At 42.1% G+C, this 17,831-nt stretch overlaps 2 long non-coding RNA genes and 1 pseudogene across 2 annotated transcripts in view; 1 reads left to right on the top strand and 2 right to left on the bottom strand.

Moving 5' to 3' along the window:
• LOC132346287 (uncharacterized) overlaps window positions 1-17,831 on the bottom strand; it is a 146,362-nt gene that overhangs the window by 71,320 nt on the left and 57,211 nt on the right. The gene's annotated exons all lie outside the window — the stretch shown is intronic.
• The window catches only part of LOC132346286 (uncharacterized), a 99,527-nt gene that overhangs the window by 57,113 nt on the left and 24,583 nt on the right, over window positions 1-17,831 (bottom strand). The window lies entirely within an intron of this gene.
• LOC507216 (voltage-dependent anion-selective channel protein 3-like) lies at window positions 840-1,639 on the top strand (annotated as a pseudogene).

The following is a 17,831-nucleotide window of genomic DNA, read 5'->3' as shown; positions in this document are numbered from 1 at the left end:
GCAAAATTCCCCTGACAGCCAAGTGCAGGTCCCATTACAATCTGATTTTTGTTCAACCTGAGCACCAATACCCACTTGGACATCAGCTTTACTGCAAGATTGAAACACGGCTGCTCATCTCTGTATATTCTCATGAGTTCCTCAGTCAAAAAGTACAGAATTGCTATTAAATAAGGTAAATATACTAAATGCTGACACAAAAAATTTCCAGGACACCTTATAACATGAAAAAAGACAAGTTACAAAGTGGTATATAGTGTGAAGCACATTTATGTAAATATACCAAGTTATATAGTTACATGAGTTCCTAGCTGATTATATGTTCAGAGACATAGAGGTGAAGCTAAAGATAAATTTGGTGGCAGAGAGAGAATAGAAGGAAAAAATTGCCCCATCAAGAACCATGGAAAATAAAGCAATTATAGGAAAAATAAAATGTTAGATGTAGCAAATGGGATGAGAACTATTAAATAAAAAATTACAGTGTATGCATGTATATATACATATATATTATGTTTGTGTAAGTATAGACATAATTATATATTTATACATAATTTTATATGATATTCCTAGGAGTCAATATCATATCATTGAATCTGATATTCCTATATCTGCCTGAAGATGGGGAAAAGTGGTTCTTTCTTGGGGCAGGAACACAGAGTTATACCTTCATGACCTGAATCATATTATTATTTGTTCTGAATAAAATAATCAAAAAGATAAACAAATACTTGCAAGAGTAGGTTCTAATGCCAATAACCTGTCAAAGACGTAAATCACTTTTCCTCTCCAAAGCATAGGTGGGGCTTCAGTGGTGTCCTGGCAGAGTAGACAGACCCCTCCTGGCGGAGTGGACAGGCCCTCCAGTTGGCGATATGTGTAACACACCGACTTACTGTGACCTAGGAAAGGCTGCCAAAGATGTCTTCAACAAAGCATATGGATTTGGCGTGGTCAAAATAGACCTGAGAACCAAATCATGTAGTGGAATGAAATTCTTTACTTCTGGTCATGCTTACACTGATACGGGGAAAGCATCAGGTAACCTAGAGACCAAATACAAATCTGTAACTATGGACTGACCTTCATCCAGAAGTGGAACACAGACAATACTCTTGGGACGGAAATGTCTTGGGAGAATAAGTTGGCTGAAGGCTTGAAACTGACTCTTGATAACATATTTGTACCAAGCACAGGAAAGAAGGGTGGGAAATTGAAGGCCTCCTATAAACCGGATTGTTTCAGTCTTGGCAGTAATATTGATGTAGATTTTTCTGGACCAACCATCTATGGCTGGGCTGTGTTGGCCTTTGAAGGTTGGCTTGCTGGCTATCAGATGAGTTTTGACACAGACAAATGCAAACTGTCACAGAATAATTTCACCCTGGGTTACAAGGCCGCAGACTTCCAGCTGCACACTCATGTGAATGATGGTGCTGAGTTTGGAGGGTCGATCTACCAGAAGGTGAATGAGAAGATTGAAATGTCAATAAACCTCGCACGGACAGCCAGCAGTAACAACACCCGCTTCGGCATTGCTGCTAAGTACAAGCTGGACTGTAGAACTTCTCTCTGTGCTAAAGGAAACAATGCCAGCCTGATTGGACTGGGTTACACTCAGACCCTTTGACCAGGAGTGAAACTGATCCTGTCAACTCTAATCAATGGAAAGAAATTTAATGCAGGAGGGCACAAGTTTGGGCTGGGATTTGAACTAGAAGTTTAATGTGGCTTTGAATAAAGCATCAGCTTTGTCCCTGAAGGTGAAGAGAAATGAACCCTCTATGTTTTGGCCTTAAAATTCTTCTGTGAAATTCAAAAGTGTGAACTTTTTATTCTTCCAAAGAATTGTAATCCTTCCCACACTGAAGCTTAGGTACTGAGTCCATCCTAAGGGAGGTGCTTGAAGGCATGCCCGGAAGCTATCACTTTCATGCCACGTCTCAGTTCAGCTCCTCAGGGTTATTATCAATGTGCTCCTCAGCGACGGTGTAGTGTCATGTTACAGAGGAGATGACCCGACCCTCCAGTTGTCCATCATGTTCTGCATGTCCCACACCACTTTTTCATGACCTTGTAATATATTGGTCCCTGTACGGTAGTACAATCTTTGGTTTTGCATCACAGTAAAATAAAAGAAACCATCACATTTGGAACATAAATTGAAAAAAAAAAAAGCATAGGTGGAGAATTCCCCAGAGGTCCAGTGGTTTGAGCTCCACGCTTCCACTGCAGGGGGCACAGGTTCAATCCCTGGTTGGGGGATTAAGATCCCACATTCTGGACAGCCAAAGAAACCCGAAAACAATGACAACAACAACAAGCATATGTGGACTCATAGCCAGAAAAGGCAAACTATACTAGGCATACTTTAGCAAGAAACTGCCTGATACAGAAGGATTGTCTCTGTATGTTTAAGTCTGACTCTAAAACTGGTTGCAGAATCTTTGCTAATAAGACTTAGACATGCAATATTTGAAAAAGAACAGAATTATTCCAGGTATAATTCCTATTCCAAGGAATTAGGAATGGACACCAGGAAAAGAATAAGAGCTTACGGAGGCCTAAATGAAAGCATGATGGGGAAAGAGGCTCCACAGTTTTCATCTTCAGTCCACACTTAGATACCCTCCTATGTCCATAAATGTGTTGGGTCAGAAATCAAAAGTATTTAAGCTCACATTTGATCTATTCCATTACTGAACCAATAACACACACACACACACACACACACACACACACACACACACGTGCGCGCAGAGCTATACAAATATATTAATAGATACCTTAGAAGTTAAGAGCATGGGGCTTGGAGACAAATCCCATTACTAAGGGACAGTGATGATATGTGGTTCAGCAAGTGATTTAACTTCTCTATGACCCAGTTTCCCTATGTGTAAATGGGGATGGTATCACCTACCTCAACGGATTTTTATAAAGATGAAAATACTTAATGAATCTGAGTTTGATACACAGTAAGCACATTAAAAAAAAAAAAAAGGCAATTGGACTCTCCTTGGAAGAAAAAGGCTGATTGTAATAGAAAACAACATCAGCTCGACCACACATCTGATTCCTCCAGCTGAATCTTATGCTTTGACTCTTTGGGTCTCAACACACAAGACTCATGATGCCATAAGAGGCTCAAGGCATCGACAGAGAAATGTCATTTTTTAAAGAGAACTTTGAACAAAATATGCAAACTTGACCTTGGAGAGGTATAAAATATTGACTCTGCCCTTAAGATGCTATCAGCCTGAGTAGGGGTGGGAGAAAACACAGGGCTGAGACAGAGGGTTTGGTTGGAAACACCAAACAGGTGTATCTAAGAAGCCTTCCCTGCAGACAAATCACCTTCAGAGGAGATGATGCCTGTGCTGAGTCTGGAGCAAAGAGTAGGAGCAATCCAGAGGAGGAGAGTGTAAGTATAGAAATACAGGGATAGTGTTACGTTTCTTGTAAAAGGAGCTTGCGATGGCAAAGAGAAACAGGCCAGGGACAGATCAACAAAATTCCAGCCTTGGAAGCCAAGAATTTAAACTATCATAAAAGTCAGTGGAGATGGAGAAGGAAATAGCAACCCACTCCAGTATTCTCGCCAGGAGAACCCCATGGACAGATGAGCTGAGCAGGTTACAGTCCATGGGGTCTCAAGAGTTGGACACAACTTAGTGACTAAGCAACAACAACTGAATGGCACAGGAAAGTATATTCAATTTTCTGTGATAAACCATAATGGAAAAGAATATTGAAAAAGAATAATATGTATGTATGTATGTGTCTGAATCACTTTGCTGTACAGCAGAAATTAACATGTTATAAATCAACTGTAGTTCAATAAAATTTGAAAAAAGAAAAAAGTTGTTGGAGAGCCATTGTTGAATTTTAGCAATGAGATGGACTTGATCAGATTTTCATCTTGGAAAGATCACCTCAGCTTAGTTTGGAAGCAACAGCAGAAAAGAAGCTACAACTCTACTCCAGGCAAGATCCATGACCACCTCAGTAAGATAAAGTAACAGTGGGATGAGGAGGAGGTCAGCTTACACAGAGCAGATATAATTTTGGCAGGACTTGGTGACAGTTGGATGTGGAAGAAGTGAGAGGAAGAATCATGGCTGATTCTGAGGTTTCTGACTTGGACGACTGAATGAACAGTGGTTAACACAAAATACAAGAAAAGGAACAGTGGTTTTGGAAGCAAATGAGTACAGTGCTGTAGAAATTCACAGAGGTCACTGTGCACTGTGATGGTAACAAAGGTGTTTAAGAGGCCTAGTCTGATGGACACAATATGATTTGGTGTCTTTAAATACCTGGTATGGGGCTTTGACGACTCAACAAAGTGATGGCTGGAAAGAGAGCATGGCGATCTGTTGGGTGTGTCCTGGGAGGAGGAGAAAGGCATGGCCTGAGCTAAAGCACAGAGAGGAGTGGCCAGCTGCCCAGACACTGAGGTCCTGCACACCTGACAGCTGTCAGTGTCACTGAGATTCTCTCCAGGCATCAAGCAAAGCACCTGGGGCTCACCACCAAGGTAAGAAGAATATGTGTAAACAGAATATTTTATACAGATATATATTCTTCCCCATGTTACCAAGTGTCCCACCCACTTGGCCAGAGAATGCTATAGAACAACCTGAGCAAAGACTTTCCAAGTAGGCATACATATTTTCAAGAAATTGATTTCCTCATTTATATGAAAGTTTAGAGCTTCCCTGGTGGCTCATCTGCCTGCAATGCAGGAGACCTGGATTCAATCCCTGGGTTGGGAAGATCCTCTAGAGAAGGAAATGGCTACCCACTCCAGTGTTCTGGCCTGGAGAATTCGATGTATTGTATAGTCCATGGGGTCGCAAAGAGTCAGACACAACTGAGCAACTTTCACTTTCATGGAAGTTCAGAAAAGGGAAATATATATAAAATTAATAGAGGCAGAAAGTAGATCAGTGGTTGCCTGGGGCTGGGGGTGAAAATGGGGATTAACTATAAAGGACTGGAAGGATCTTATTGGAGTGATGAAAATGTTCTAAGACTGTCTTAATGAGATTGTTGCAATGTCACTGTATACTTAATTTTTATAGGTAAAATATACTTCAGTAAATTTGCTTTTTAAAAGGGAAATCAATCTGCAGATCTTCAACTTCTATCTGTGGTCTTTTTGAAAAATGATCTTCCTGAGAATGCACCTGTGTTCAAAGTTATGCAAAATCTCCTTTTCTACCTCCCCTTCCCATTAGCCAAACTTTAAAAAGGAAGAAAGTCACATTATTCTGCTATGACTCAGAGTGAAAAAAGTTCCCAGTTGCCAAGAAAAACATTCTGAATATCGGTTTCTGGGATGCTTCATTTAATATTTAAATGCCTTAGGGTTTCTTATCTTTCTCTAGTTTACATTTAATTTTGTTAAGAGTATAGCCTGGTATTAAAATTAAATGTTTCAGCTTGTGTTGGTCTGTTGTGAATTTAGATAGAATGGGGGTGGGCAGTGGGTGTGTGGATAATTTTCATTTAAGGACCTTTCCACACCTCAGCTCTCATCAAGGAACACGTATGGGGGGTGGGATGGGGAGTTATACAGGAACAAAGCAAAGATAATATTGATACAAAAAAAAGTCGGTGTTGAAACTAATGTTTTCAAGAATTGGATTGGCTAGATATTGAAGAGGTTCAGAACAAGCTTCCTCAAAACATGCCACTTTGTCATTTGGATTATTTTGACTTGAAATCAATAAAAGCCTAAAAGACTCAGGAAGACCTTTTTATAACACCTCTACCTTCGATGCCTAAAACAACTTAGATAGAGGGCCTAGTCTAGGAAGCGAACTATCACCAAAGATAACCACAAAGAATATGGGCCAAAGATATGGGAAGCTGGCAGGGAGCTTCAGAGTCCTCTCTGTGTCCCCATTGTCTCTTCATGGCAGGGCAATAATTTATTTACCAAACATTTGCTCTTCCCATCTTCCTATGAATTACCTTCCTTCACTTTGAAGCCCAGACCCCTACCTTCTCTCCTTAGCTCAGAATGACATACAAGCCTCAATTACCTGACTGTCTGTGACCCTCTTATGTCTATGTGAGGTTCCCACAAGTATGAAGTTACATTTGTTTTTCTCCTGCTAATCTGTCTTATGTCAATAGAGAGGGCATATGTGTGTCTTTGGAGCCAGATGGCCTAGATTCAAATTCCAGATCTGACTCTTACTAGCTGGGTCACCTTGGGAAAGTTCTTTAACCTCTCTTTGCCTCATTTTGCCCATGTGTAATATGGGGATACTAAGCCATGCCGTGTGGGGCCACCCAAGATGGATGGGTCATGGTGGAGAGGTCTGACAGAATGTGGTCCACTGGAGAAGGGAATGGCAAACCACTTCAGTATTCTTGCCTTGAGAACCCCATGAACAGTATGAAAAGGCAAAAAGATAGGATACTGAAAGGGGAAATCCCCAGGTTGGTAGGTGCCCAATATGCTACTGGAGATCAGTGGAGAAATAACTCTAGAAAGAATGAAGGGATGGAGCCAAAGCAAAAACAATACCCAGTTGTGGATGCAACTGGTGATAGAAGCAAGATCCGATGCTGTAAAGAGCAATATTGCATAGGAACCTGAAATGTCAGGTCCATGAATCAAGGCAAATTGGAAGTGGTCAAACAGGAGATGGCAAGAGCGAAGGTCGACATTCTAGGAATCAGCAAAGTAAAATGGACTGGAATGGGTGAATTTAACTCAGGTGACCATTATATCTACTACTGTGGGCAGGAATCCCTTAGAAGAAATGGAGTAGCCATCATAGTCAACAAGAGTCCGAAATGCAGTACTTGGATGCAGTCTCAAAAACAACAGAATGATCTCTGTTCGTTTCCAAGGCAAACCATTCAATATCATGGTGATCCAAGCCTATGCCCCAACCAGTAACACTGAAGAAGCGGAAGTTGAATGGTCTACCGCACAATTGCACTCATCTCACACGCTAGTAAAGTAATGCTCAAAATTCTCCAAGCCAGGCTTCAGCAATATGTGAACCGTGAACTTCCTGATGTTCAAGCTGGTTTTAGAAAAGGCAGAGGAACCAGAGATCAAATTGCCAACATCCGCTGGATCATGGAAAAAGCAAGAGAGTTCCAGAAAAACATCTATTTCTGCTTTATTGACTATGCCAAAGCCTTTCACTGTGTGGATCACAATAAACTGTGGAAAATTCTGAAAGAGATGGGAATACCAGACCACCTGACCTGCCTCTTGAGAAACCTGTATGCAGCTCAGGAAGCAACAGTTAGAACTGGACATGGAACAACAGACTGGTTCCAAATAGGAAAAGGAGTTCGTCAGGGCTGTATATTGTCACCCTGTTTATTTAACTTATATGCAGAGTACATCATGAGAAATGCTGGGCTGGAAGAAACACAAACTGGAATCAAGATTGCCAGGAGAAATATCAATAACCTCAGATATGCAGATGACACCACCCTTATGGCAGAAAGTGAAGAGGAACTAAAAAGCCTCTTGATGAAAGTGAAAGTGGAGAGTGAAAAAGTTGGCTTAAAGCTCAACATTCAGAAAACGAAGATCATGGCATCTGGTCCCATGACTTCATGGGAAATAGATGGGGAAACAGTGGAAACAGTGTCAGACTTTATTTTTCTGGGCTCCAAAATCACTACAGATGGTGACAGCAGCCATGAAATTAAAAGACGCTTACTCCTTGGAAGGAAAGTTACGACCAACCTAGATAGCATATTCAAAAGCAGAGACATTGCTTTGTCAACAAAGGTCCGTCTAGTCAAGGCTATGGTTTTTCCTGTGGTCATGTATGGATGTGAGAGTTGGACTGTGAAGAAGGCTGAGCACCGAAGAATTGATGCTTTTGAACTGTGGTGTTGGAGAAGACTCTTGAGAGTCCCTTGGACTGCAAGGAGATCCAACCAGTCCATTCTGAAGGATCAGCCCTGGGATTTCTTTGGAAGGACTGATGCTGAAGCTGAAACTCCAGTACTTTGGCCACCTCATGCGAAGAGTTGACTCATTGGAAAAGACTCTGATGCTGGGAGGGATTGGGGGCAGGAGAAGAAGGGGATGACAGAGGATGAGATGGCTGGATGGCATCACCGACTTGATGGACGTGAGTCTGAGTGAACCCTGGGAGTTGGTGATGGACAGGGAGGCCTGGCGTGCTGCGATTCATGGGGTTGCAAAGAGTCGGACATGACTGAGCGACTGATCTGATCTGATCTGATCTGATGAAGATGTACAAGACCTTTTAGAACTAATACTCAAAAAAGATGTCCTTTTCATTATAGTGAAGTGAAAGTGACTGGAATGCAAAAGTAGGAAGTCAAGAAACACCTGGAGTAACAGGCAAATTTGGCCTTGGAGTACGGAATGAAGTAGGGCAAAGGCTAATAGAGTTTTGCCAAGAGAACGCACTGGTCATAGCAATCACCCTCTTCCAAGAACACAAGAGAAGACTCTACACATGGACATCACCAGATGGTCAACACCGAAATCAGATTGATCATATTCTTTACAGCCAAAGATGGAGAAGCTCTATACAGTCAGCAAAAACAAGACCAGGAGCTAACTGTGGCTCAGATCATGAACTCCTTATTGCTAAATTCAGACTTAAATTGAAGAAAGTAGGGAAAACCACTAGACCATTCAGATATGACCTAAATCAAATCCCTTATGCTTATACAGTGGAAGTGAGAAATAGATTTAAGGGACTAAATCTGATAGACAGAGTGCCTGATGAACTACGGACAGAGGTTCATGACATTGTACAGGAGACAGGGATCAAGACCATCCCCATGGAAAAGAAATGCAAAAAAGCAAAATGGCTGTCTGAGGAGGCCTTACAAATAGCTGTGAAAAGAAGAGAAGCAAAAAGCAAAGGAGAAAAGGAAAGATATAAGCATCTGAATGCAGAGTTCCAAAGAATAGCAAGGAGAGATAAGAAAGCCTTCCTCAGTGATCAATGCAAAGAAATAGAGGAAAACAACAGAATGGGAAAGACTAGAGATCTCTTCAAGAAAATTAGAGATACCAAGGGAATATTTCATGCAAAGATGGGCTTGATAAAGGACAGAAATGGTATGGACCTAAGAGAAGCAGAATATATTAAGAACAGGTGGCAAAAAATACACAGAAGAACTATACAAAAAAGAGCTTCATGACCCAGATAATCATGATTGTGTGACCACTTACCTAGAGCCAGGTATCCTGGCTCTAGGTGAAGTCAAGTGGGCCTTAGAAAGCATCACTATGAACAAAGCTAGTGGAGGTGATGGAATTCCAGTTGAGCTATTTCAAATCCTGAAAGATGATGCTGTGAAAGTGCTGCACTCAATATGGCAGCAAATTTGGAAATCTCAGCAGTGGCCACAGGACAGGAAAATGTCAGTTTTCATTCCAATCCCAAAGAAAGGCAATACCAAAGAATGCTCAAACTACCGCACAATTGCACTCATCTCACACACTAGTAAAGTAATGCTCAAAGTTCTCCAAGCCAGGCTTCAGCAACATGTGAACTGAGAACTTCCAGATGTTCAAGTTGGTTTTAGAAAAGGCAGAGGAACCAGAGATCAAATTGCCAACATCCGCGGGATCATGGAAAAAGCAAGAGAGTTCCAGAAAAACATCTATTTCTGCTTTATTGACTATGCCAAAGCCTTTCACTGTGTGGATCACAATAAACTGTGGAAAATTCTGAAAGAGATGGGAATACCAGACCACCTGACCTGCCTCTTGAGAAACCTGTATGCAGCTCAGGAAGCAACAGTTAGAACTGGACATGGAACAACAGACTGGTTCCAAATAGGAAAAGGAGTACGTCAAGGCTGTATATTGTCACCCTGTTTATTTAACTTATATGCAGAGTACATCATGAGAAACGCTGGGCTGGAAGAAGCACAAGCTGGAATCAAGATTTCCAGGAGAAATATCAATAACCTCAGATATGCAGATGACACCACCCTTATGGCAGAAAGTGAAGAGGAACTAAAAAGCCTCTTGATGAAAGTGAAAGTGGAGAGTGAAAAAGTTGGCTTAAAGCTCAACATTCAGAAAATGAAGATCATGGCATCTGGTCCCACCACTTCATGGGAAATAGATGGGGAACCAGTGGAAACAGTGTCAGACTTTATTTTGGGGGGCTCCAAAATCACTGCAGATGGTGACTGCAGCCATGAAATTAAAAGACGCTTACTCCTTGGAAGGAAAGTTATGACCAACCTAGATAGCATATTGAAAAGCAGAGATATTACTTTGCCAACAAAGGTCAGTCTAGTCAAGGCTATGGTTTTTCCAGTGGTCATGTATGGATGTGAGAGTTGGACTGTGAAGATAGCTGAGCACCGGAGAATTGATGCTTTTGAACTGTGGTGTTGGAGAAGACTCTTAAAAGTCCCTTGGACTGCAAGGAGATCCAACCAATCCATCCTAAAGGAGATCAGTCCTGGGTGTTCTCTGGAAGGACTGATGCTAAAGCTGAAACTCCAGTACTTTGGCCACTTCATGCGAAGAGTTGACTCATTGGAAAAGACCCTGATGCTGGGAGGGATTGGGGGCAGGAGGAGAAGGGGAGGAGAGAGAATGAGATGGCTGCATGGCATCACCGACTCGATGGACGTGAGTTTGAGTGAACTCCGGGAGTTGGTGATGGACAGGGAAGCCTGGCGTGCTGCGGTTCATGGGGTCGCAAAGAGTCGGGCACGACTGAGTGACTGAACTGAACTGACTTGTATATGGGGATAATAAAGCACCTATCTTCAGATTGTTCTGTGGATTGACTTGACTCATATAATGTATTAGAATAATATTAGCCTTATAGTAAATATTTGATAAATGTTAGCTGTTGCTTTGTGTGGCTGAAGACATTATATAAATGGCCTTATACAATTAAAAAAAAAAATCTGTCTTATGTCAGTTTAATGAATACACCAGCCAATAGGTAGGAGATTTTTTTCCTCCCCAACACTATTTTGTACTTGCCCCTTCAGAATTATGCCTTCCTGGTTTCTACTCTGTTTTGTGTTCTTGGAGGCTGTCTATACTTGACCTGTATAGATTACACCTGGCTTCCCAAAGGGTTCTGACAATGGAGGGCACCATAGATGGTAATAGTATTGATAATAGTAGGTCAGAGAAGGGAAAGGAATGAAGTTGTAGATTCAGAAAACGAAATCTTGAATCACTGTTTTGGCTCCCTCCTGCAGGGGTGCCTGAATCTTGCCAAAACACTTGACCTGAAGTCACAGCTCCTGATGTGCAGCCCTCTAGCTCTCTTTGTTGGGGTAACCCACTTAAAGATGCTTGCTCCTTGGAAGAAAAGCTACGACAAACCTAGACAGTGTATTAAGAAGCAGAGACACAACTTTACCAACAAAGGTCTGTATAGTCAAAGCTATGGTTTTTCCAGTAGTCACGTATGGATGTGAGATATGGACCATAAAGAAGGCTGAGTGCCGAAGAACTGATGCTTTCAAAATGTGATCTTATCACTCATTATCAGAGAAATGCAAATCAAAATCACAGTGAGGTACCATTTCACACCAGTCAGAATGGCTGCCATCCAAGAGTCTACAAGCAATAAATGCTGGAGAGGGTGTGGAGAAAAGGGAACCCTCTTACACTGTTGGTAGGAATGCAAACTAGTATAGCCACTATGGAGAACAGTGTGGAGATTCCTTAAAAAACTAGAAATAGAACTGCCTTATGATCCAGCAATCCCACTACTGGGCATACACACTGAGGAAACCAGAATTGAAAGAGACATGTGTACCCCAATGTTCATCACAGCACTGTTTATAATAGCCAGGACATGGAAGCAACCTAGATGCTCATCAGAAGACGAATGGATAAGAAAGCTATGGTATATATACACAATGGAATATTACTCAGCCATTAAAAAGAATACATTTGAATCAGTTCTGATGAGGTGGATGAAACTGGAGCCTATTATACAGAGTGAAGTAAGCCAGAAAGAAAAATACCAATACAGTATACTAACATATATATATGGAATTTAGAAAGATGGTAATGATAACCCTATATGCGAGACAGCAAAAGAGACACTGATGTATAGAACAGTCTTTTGGACTCTGTGGGAGAGGGCGAGGGTGGGATGATTTGGGAGAATGGCATTGAAACATGCATATTATCATGTGTGAAATGAATCGCCAATCTAGGTTCAACGCACAAGACAGGGTGCTCGGGGCTGGTGCACTGGGATGACCCAGGGGATGAGATGCGGAGGGAGGTGGGAGCGGGGTTCAGGATGGGGAACACATGTATACCCGTGGCAGATTCATATCAATGTATGGCAAAACCACTACAGTATTGTAAAGTAATTAGCCTCCAATTAAAATAATAAATTCATATTAAAAATTTTAAAAATAAATAAAAATGTGATGTTAGAGAAGACTCTTGAGAGGCCCTTGGGCTGCAAGGAGATCAAACCAGTCGATCCTAAAAGAAATCAGTCCTGAATATTCATTGGAAGGACTGATGCTGAAGTTGAAGCTCCAATACTTTGGTCACCTGGATCCGAAGAGCTGACTCATTAGAAAAGACCATGATGGTGAGAAAGATTGAAGGCAAGAAGAGAAGGGGATTATAGAGGATGAGATTATTGTATGGCATCACCAACGGAATGGACGTGAGTTTGAGCAAGCTCCAGGAGTTGGTGATGGAAAGGAAGCCTGGCGTGCTGCAGTCCATGGGGTCGCAAAGTGTCAGACACAACTGACTGACTGAATAACTTCCTCTTCTTGTCCCTTCAGGCCTGGATGGTAGCTGTTGCTGACTCCCCTGTTGCTGACTCCAGGTACCAAACAATCCCTGCACCTTTCCTATACCGTACCTCTGAAAATAGTCCCTTCATGAAAACTCTCTTTAATTTATCCAGTTTGATTCTGTCATCTATTTCCTGACAGTATTCAATTGATTTAGGACCTTCATATCTCCTGCTACAGTAATCTCTTAGCTGCCAGATCAAACTGTGCATAAGCACGTACACACACACACACACAGAGAGAAATTGTCTCTAGAAGGCAAAAATCTAACCATGTCAATAGCCAACCCTTTCACCTTCCTTATTAAATTTCAATATCTCCCCTCTGTCCTCTAGATAAAGCCCAGGCTCTCTATCTCAGCATTCAGTAAGTGCCACCATCTGGCCCTTAACTAATTCCCTAGCCTCATCTCCAGCCCATCCCCACTTCACACTGGATGTTCCAGGAATACCGAACTCTCTGTAGTTTCTCCCACTATGCTTTTTCTCCTTGCCACCTTCCTTGCACTTGGTGTGCTCTCTCATATTCCTAAACTCCTTATTTCATTCATCCTTTAAGAATCAGCTAAGGAGGGACTTCCTTGGTAGTCCCGTGGTTAAGAATCTGCCTTCCAATGCAGGGTATACAGGTTCAATCCCTGGCCAGGGAACTAAGATCCCACATGCCTCATGGCCAAAAAACTAAAATGTAAAGCAGAAGCAATATTGTTAGGGGAAGCACACTGATTGAAACTGCCCACCCTGGCCAGGCACCATAGTAACCATTTGCATGAGTTGTTTTATGACAGGAGATCCTGATAAGGAATACAGAACTAATAAGCCACCACCAACCGGAAGAGTTAGGGAAAGGTCGAAAGGAAACACCACGTGTCTGTCCACTTCCCAGAATCCCTCTCTCTAGCATCCATCTTGGCTGAGCAATGCGTGCACCACCAGGAAAGACTCTGAATTAGAATGATTGGCCAAAGACCACCCGGAAACTAATCCCATCACCATAAAACCCGAGACTTCAAGCCACGCGGCAGAGCAGTTCTCCTGGGTTCCCTTACCCTACTGCTCTCCACCTGGGTGCCCTTTCCCAATAAAATTTCTTGGTTTGTGAGCATGTGTCTCCTTGGACAATTCATTTCCGAGTGTTAGACAAGAGCCCAGTTTCAGGTCCTGGAAGGGGTCCCCCTTCCTGCAACAATATTGTAACAAACTCAATAAAGACTTAAAAAATGGTCCACATCAGGGCTTCCCTGGTAGCTCCATGGTCAAGAATCCACCTGCCAATGCAGGAGACATGGGTTTGATCACTGATCTGGGGAAATTCCACATGCCATGGAACAACTAAGCCCATGCACCACAACTGTTGAACCTGTGCTCTGGAGCCTGGGAGCCACAACTACTGAGCCCACGTGCTGCAACTACTGAAAGCCTGAGTGCCCAGAGCCCGTGCTCCACGGCAAGAAGCCTCCACAAAAGAAGTATACACTTCTTACCAAAACTAGAGACTAGCCCTCGCTCTCCACAACTAGAGAAAAGCTGGTGCAACAACAAAAGACCGAGCACAGCCAAACATAAGTGAATAATTTTTTAAAAAAGGCCCACATCACAAATAAGTAAATATAAGAAAGAGAGAGAGAGAGGAAGGAAGGAAGGAAAAAGAAGAAAGAAGGAAGGGAGGAAAGGAAAAACAAAAGAAGAGGGGAAAAGGTGGGAAGGATGGAGAAAGGGAAAAGCCATCTGTACTGTGATCCCTTTCTGCAAAATTGAATACATGGATTTTATATGAGAATGCATATGCAGAGAGGTAGCTAAGGGAATTGTTAAAAAAAAAACAACAATATTTAACTTGATATCAAATTTTTACTTTCTTCTGTTGAAGGATAATTTTTTATAAGGCAAAGTCATACTGTCATACAAATATAAAATAAACAAGTACCAAAATTTTTACTTAACTCAATAATTCATGAAGGGAACCACTAAGATATTATAACTGATTCAAAAGTGAATTCAAAGAACCACATATAGAGGGAGACCATAAGGAAAACTAAAATAAATTTGCTTAATAGATGCAAAGCTGATTTCTTCCACAGTGGAGGGAAGGAAACCAATTGAATCTCCTCCAGACAACATTTATTTGCATAGGATATAAATGATGGATAGGCATCATTTGCATTGCTATCAGTTGTAAATAACTCAAAGGCAATGAAAGGTGCAGTGACCCCAAAGATCTGATTACCTGAAGAGTGTGCTAGACAAAGCCTGGCTTACCATGGAAGACATCAGTCCATTTCAAAGTCAGATTCACTATGAAGCCTTTCACAACTTTTCCCTGAATTTTCTCATGAATTTTCTCAAATATATATTTTTTAATTTTACAGTGAACATTTACCCCTTTTTTAAAAAGCATGCATCTTTTAAAGTAAAAATCACAATAAGAAAAGCTCCTTTTCCTGAGTCCACTCTGGTATTACTTTTCCCAATATATTTTACCTAACCACTGCAACCTCAATGTTTGGAAACTGTGTTCATCATATTTACCTCCTAACACTATGGATAATAACCATTTTTTTGTCTGCAGACCCAGTTCAGAGTATGAGAACTTTTGAAGCAGGGGGGAAGAGGGCAGGGCATAACCTTTTAGGGGCTTCCTGCATAGCTCAGTTGGTAAAGCATCTGCCTGCAATATGGGAAACCTGCGGTTCAGTTCCTGAGTTGGGAAGTTCCCCTGGAGAAGGAAATGGCAACCCACTCCAGTATTATTGCCTGGAGAATCCTATGGACAGAGAATCCTATGGACAGAGGGGCCTGGCATGCTACAGTTCATGGATCGCAAGAGTCGGACACGACTTAGTGCTATCTTTCCTTCTTTCACAACCTTTAAAAGAGTGACATAGCCTGAGGACACAACATAAACTGATTAGAACCAAATAGGTCCAAGATGGCAGATGAGTCTACTTCTACTAGCCCTTGAGCCTCAGACTATGCTCACTTTAACACATCAGCTAAATGACACACTCCCAGGCTCCATGGCAGTTCCAAGGCCAATCATAAAGGTCAGAAAGTGGGCCGCCATGGCCCAATTCCTGGAAATGCCCACCCCTTTCCCAAAATAGCTAGAATACTCCTCCCACTCATTAGCCTGTGAAATTATCCACTCCAGACTGTGGAGTTGCAAGCAGTTGGACACAGCTGCGCGACAAAACACGCACATAAAATCTGACAACCCCATACCACGGTGCTGCGCTTGCCTTCCGAGATGGCCCACGCTCTGTCCGTGGAGTATGTTTCTCTCTAAATAAATTCACTTCTTCATCATTTTGTTTCCTACTGAATTCTATGTCATGACATCAAGAATCTGAGCTTCACTAAGTCCTGAGACCAGGTGAGTGATCTCAATTAGAAGGCCACGGGTTCAAGCCCCAATCTGTGTTGCACAAGTTCACTTTGAGTACCAAAGGTAAAACTATGATAGAGGCGTCTTTGTATTCCACGCACTCAGTACATAGCAGGTTCCCATTAAATTTTTGTTGAAAAAAAATGAGGAAACTAGTACACTCCTAGATTCTGTATCTTTTTTTCCAAAATAAAGGAAGATGTGAAGGAAACAGGCAGAGGGGTGAGGGAAGAAATGCTTAGCTTTTTGATTTCCCCAGGTAGATTCTTCCTTGTCAAAAAGACTGAGAAACGGTTTGGGGAACGGAAATCGAGGGATTCTGTTCTTGGACGAGATGAAGCCCCAGAGATTTAAGAATAAACTGCCTGGAGTGACACTGACAAAAAGTTAAGTAGGAGGATGAGGAAACCCTTCTATTTTGAATCCCTGGCTACAGGGGAGGTAAGGAACCATAATAAATGAATAGGAACCATAGGAGCTAAGTTTCTGAGATAAAAGATTATGAATTTTTGTGTATATAGTTTGCTTCAAAAGCACTACCTGCTTTGATATTTGCCTAAGATTTACTAAAGTTTAAGTGCTTAAATAAGGGAATTGGTTTTATGTAAATCAGTTCAGAACTATAGATTTGTGGAGATTTGAGCAGAGGGTCAGAATCCTAAACATCAGGAAAACACAAGTTCGCTGTGCACACAAGGCCTGATGCCATTCAAAGCCTGAGCACTTAAAAACCAAGAATGGCTTCTTGAAAGTAAATGTTTGCAGACACAGCCGGACAGCACAGGGGAAGAGTGTGACTAAGAAATTTAACCCAGGGGTCTAAAGGGGTCCCTACAACCTCACTAGCTCACTGCAGCCAAATCTCAATTCATTCATTTTTTTTTCATTCCTTTAACAAATATCTGTTAAGCAAGTACCAGGTGGTGGGCACCCTGTTAAATGTGATAAATGCAGCACAGTCCGTTAGAGTCAGTCCCATAAATGCTAGAAGGGGAGTAAGCACAGGACCACTAGGTCACATGGAGGAGATAATACATCAGAAGGGATCCCCTTGATGCACTGAAAACAGAGAAGAGGCCGGGGGAGGGAAAGCAGGCAGGCCAAAGCACTGCAAGCAGGGTGAGCTGCATCCAGAGGTTCAGGCCAGGGGTCTCTCAAGGATAGGATGATGAAACGCACATCAACCCTTATAAGAAGCTACAGAACTGCTTATATTTAGGCAGTTTACAAAGCCCTTTCACACCTCAATTTGTTTGGTCTTCAGGCAGCAAACCTGTATAGTACATGTTCATTATCCTAAGGGTCTCGATGAATAAATAATTTTTGAACCTGTGTGAGAATAGGTTAGGATTTGCTTCTAAACAGCAGAAACCACTCCAGTTAGTGTAAACAGAAAAGATTTCATATGGGAAAGTCTGTGTTCAGAAAACCATGAGAAGGACTAGAAGAACAGGCTCTAGGCTGAGCTTCCCAGGGTGATCCCCAGACCGCCCGGGATCTAGCCCAACCAGGGAGGTGTTGCATCAGCTCCTTAAGCAGAGGTGCTGCTGCCTGCAACTGATTAACTTTCTAGAAACCTCTCTAGACCAAGCTCACCAAGAGAAAGACCCAACAGAAACCAGTATGTTTAGGCCCCTGACCCGAGCTTGGAGAGG

Source organism: Bos taurus, chromosome 10 (genome assembly GCF_002263795.3).
Source record: "Bos taurus isolate L1 Dominette 01449 registration number 42190680 breed Hereford chromosome 10, ARS-UCD2.0, whole genome shotgun sequence".
Lineage (NCBI taxonomy): Eukaryota > Metazoa > Chordata > Mammalia > Artiodactyla > Bovidae > Bos > Bos taurus.
This window is presented reverse-complemented; position numbering and strand designations above follow the sequence as displayed.